Source organism: Atta colombica, unplaced genomic scaffold, assembly GCF_001594045.1.
Source record: "Atta colombica isolate Treedump-2 unplaced genomic scaffold, Acol1.0 scaffold148, whole genome shotgun sequence".
In the NCBI taxonomy this organism is placed as follows: Eukaryota; Metazoa; Arthropoda; class Insecta; order Hymenoptera; family Formicidae; genus Atta; species Atta colombica.
Genome location: NW_017259237.1, coordinates 68,479 through 73,255, shown reverse-complemented (window position 1 = coordinate 73,255; position 4,777 = coordinate 68,479).

Genomic DNA, 4,777 nt, shown 5'->3' with positions numbered 1-4,777 from the left:
TATATATATATACACGTGGATCGTTTGATAAGTTTGGTAAATTTCCATGAAATGGCGCTACAATCCATTTGATGACGCGAGTACGAATTGGGCTATGAATTAATTTCTCATCCACCCTATTCTCCGGATTTGGCCCCCCCCGTGTGATTTCTTTCTGTTCCCAAACTTAAAAACTTGGCTCGGTGGGAAGAAATTCTCGTTAAAGAAGAAGTCGAAGAAGTCATTGTCGCCGTCAATGAGTATTTTGCAAACTTTGAGACAGCCTACTTCAAATGACTACCAAACGTAAACTATGCGTCCTTTCTGACTGAAATTTGACTTTTGAAGAGGTTCTTCGAAGAGTGGATCTTTCGAGATGTCGCGTCATCAAATGGATTGTAGCGCCATTTCATGGAAATTTATCAAACTTATCAAATGATTCACGTATATATATATAAACGTACTTACAATTTTCCCATCAGTTGATACTCGTTTAATGTTAACATCAATGGAAACAAATTTTGGCATATCATAAACAACATTTGTTATTATTTTACGTATGTTTACATTATCGATTATTTTATCAGATCTATCAGGCAATAGCGATAAATGTATTTATATCTTGCACACAACATCTAACAAATCACTAATATACTTCATTATTGTAAGACTGACTAACAGCCATCTGATTGACCTACTGAAAATGACTCGGAAATGACTGATAGCGCAGGGACTGTGCGAGATTTCATAGTAAAGATGTTCGTTGGAACATGATACCATTCCAAGGAAAAGAACAATGCCTCGAAAGTTTACTCCTCAGCCGAAAAGTATATCACGCGATCAAATGATATCATGAATAAACTTCAGCATTTTTACCAGTTATAATTAAATCAATGAATTATATCAGCAGGCGAAAGTACAATGACCCGGTCAAAAATTTATTCCTCAGTCGGAAAGTATACCACGCGTTCGTACGATTCCATGAATAAACTTCAACATTTATCAGTTATTATACAAATAGATCATTCATTATAATTAAATCATCACAATCAATATCAGCGACAGAATGTACAATGTCTCGAGTAAAATCGTATATCTCAGCCAAAAAGTATACTAGAAAACGTCGCGCTGGAAACAATTCACCTCAGCACTTTTATCACTTGCAGCGCTTCGCATACCATTGAAGCGCAATTAAACGTATAATAGTAATATCTAAATTAAATAAAAATTCCATGTCTTCGTAAACTAGTCCAAATAGATTTTATATCGTGTCGAAGGATACACTTACGTAATTTTGCGCACAATGTTGAGTCAATGCATTATACTGAATCACGCGATCATGTATGATGAAACAATAAGCTGTTGTATTTGCGGGCACGTTCTTCTTATATTCAAAGTCTAATCGCACGTCCACGGTGCCATTCTTGACCAATTCGTTTTGTCGAGAGCAATCGATAATCACGGGCCATTACTTAAAAAAGTTGTAAAGATGAGACTCGGTTCGAAATACTCATAGTAGTCCTTGCAACGCGCGTACATGTCGTACAGAATCGCACATTTGTTTTTATCGAAATCTAGATTCAACGGATAATATTCTGAGTTCAGATAGACCTTCGTATTGATTAATTTGCAATCGAATCGATTATATCCTCGGATATGATGTTTTTTCTGTTTGCAAAGCGAAGATGACGTAGTGCAATGACGTAGCTTCTCGAGCTGAGTACTCATTTCTCGTCTTGAGGCCCACGAATGCTTGGTTGTGCTCTGCAAAAGCGGAAACTCGTACAAATCCCATGAGCGAGAAGCCATACTCAGATATCATTCGCTCTTCAAAATGCGCAGCATCGCCAGCTTATTTATCTTTTTCAATAATACGTGCGGCATTCTCCATTGTAGTTTGAATAATTCGAGTGTTGGTTCTGTCGCCGGATCTTCCAGACAATTGTAGTTGCGTGCTCATATTAAAATCAACTTGTGACGAGCGTTAATCACCACGCGTTTGTAATCTTCGCAAACTCCCAACAGTACGTAGAGCGGTATACAGAAATTAAAGTATCTGGCCGCAATAGGCTGCGCTTCGACATTCCGCATAATCACGCTTCTGTTGACACTGTTTCTGTCAACATAGTTTTTGAGGATGTTAGTTATGCCCATATTTCTATTACGGTCAATCTCCACACCGTTGAGTTCATTTCGAATATGAACGCGACGCAATTATTTCTCAATGCTTATGTTAGCACCCTTGACTATTCTGTTAGTCAATTTTCCTTACTTTCATACGGCAACATGTAGCTGGAATAGCAGATCCTACTGCTGTATAGGTATTCTTATCATCGCTGTACCTGAATGTTGTAAGGCGAACGGGTTGTACGTGTAAGTCTCAATGTTGACGATGCGATCATCAAAGACCGGCTTACCAGTAATGTTAGGTGTGGGAAAAAGTTCGTAGCGTTTTTTTAATGCCATCTAACGGGAAAAACGCCATGAACTTTTTCCCATATCTATATTCAGAATATCAATCATCTCAAAAGTTACGCACCGCAAATCCCAAAGATTGTAAAAATTTAACGCATTAAGCTTCTTCTTGCTGACTGAATGAACGAGTGTTACCGAGTGGCGATGTCACCAATCTTGTAAAGAATGCGTTATCTCTCTGCGTGTATTCCGCTCCGTTCAATACGAACATCTCACGCTCGCGTTATCGCTGTCGCTATCGCATGTGCAATCTGACGGTGATCTTCTCTCTGCGAAAATTGAACAATTGTCCGTTCTGATCGACGACACGTATCATTAGATTCGTAATGCTTCGAGCGGTGATCAGCAGATAAATGATCTGCGCCGGCCACTCCGATATCTTATATCCCGGCGGCACGCTCGACGAAAATTTGTGTATCGTATGTGCTTTTGCCGTTGCTATGCGCGCCCGCGGTTACATTCGACGCAGATAACGTTTACGTTTATTATATCGATTGATACGTATGATTCGTGCCATCTTCGCGGTCGCAGTATATGCTTCGACGAGAATCCCAGCAGCGATCCAACGCTGTTGGGCATACCAAAATTTATTCTGTATGCACATTTAATCTTACATCTCATCGTGTTGTAGTTTGCGCGAAGCGCGATTATCAGGTATTTTCTATTTTCACAATCATCGTCATCGGTGTTATTGTCACCACGCATTACGTCAACGATTTCGAACTCGTCGCGATGTGCATGTTTTCGTAAAATCGTACGTTTCACAAATTCATTTAAGTTTCGTATAAACCATTGGGAATTTTAATTTCCGCGCCGTCTTTGACGAAAAATAAAATTTGTTGTTCGATTCGTTCACGTTCGGTATTGTGTGATACGTTTCAAAAATCGCCAGACCGAATTCATAATCGCCATCATTCAAACCTATGACGGAAAATAGTTCGCCGCGAGAACGGTCCTTTTCCCACTTAGCGTAAGCATCAGCGACATGAAAAATGTTTAATACTGAGATTTCACCTCGAGCTTTTTAAATTCACGCGTGTCGACCGTTTGTAGAAACCGCAGGCACATCTGTCCACAGAAGCTTTGATCATATATCTGATAGGACATGCGATTGTATTCTATCGTCGCAGCACCGAAATAGGCACCAGTTTCAGAGGCGGTCGAAGATTGTCAAAACTATCAAAATACACGACGCGGTTGTTCCTCTTCGCGTACGCTATCCAGTGAGTATCAGACCCCGTTGCATTGTCCAGATTCACAATACTGCTTTCATTTTGGCGCGCGCCGCTCATCGATAACATGTATTAGGTGTAATGTAGTAGGTGTAACAATTTTGCTTCCGCCATTTTTTTTTCCGAAATTCGAGGCTTTATTGTAAAAAACTGGTTATACATTTATGATTCAAAATATTGTCCATCGCTGGCCACTACTTTCTCCCATCTTTCGAGTAGCGTACGAATCCCGCGTCGAAAAAACTGGTCATCTTTTGAGGCTATCCACGAATCGATCCAATTTTTTACTTCTTCATAAGACCGGAAGTGCTGGTCAGCAAGGCCGTGTGCCATTGATCGAAACAAGTGATAGTCAGAGGGAGCAACGTCTGGAGAATACGGCGGGTGGGGTAGGACTTCCCATTTCAACGTTTCCAAGTATGTCTTGATCACTTTCACAACATGGGGTTGAGCATTGTCATGCTGCAAAATCACTTTATCGTGTCTCTCGTTGTATTGCGGCCGTATTTGTCTTTCAATGCTCGGCTCAAACGCATCAATTGCGTTCGATACCGATCGCCTGTGTGATTGTTTCAGTTGGTTTTAACAGTTCATAATACATTACGCCGAGCTGGTCCCACCAAATACAGAGCATGATCTTGGAGCCGTGAATATTCGGTTTGGCCATCGACGTGGAAGCATGGCCGGGAACTCCCCATGATTTTCTGCGCTTGGGATCGTAATGAACTCATTTTTCGTTCCCAGTCACAATGCAAAAATCCCTTCCGTCTTTGCCTTTCAGGCAGCTGTTCACAAATAAACAAACGCCGTTCAACATCTCTCGGCTTCAATTCGTACGGCACCCAATTTCCTTGCTTCTGAATCATTCCCATGGCTTTGAGGCGTTTTGAAATGGCTTGTTGAGTCACTCCCAATGAGTCGTGCCAATTCTTCTTGATTTTGACACGAGTCTTGCTCAAGTAATGCCTCCAATTCTGCATCTTCGAAAACCTTCTCTCTTCCACCGTTATGCCGGTCTTCAAAATCACCGTTCTTGAAGCGTTGAAACCACTCACGACACGTTCTTTCACTAATAGTGGCCTTACCATAAG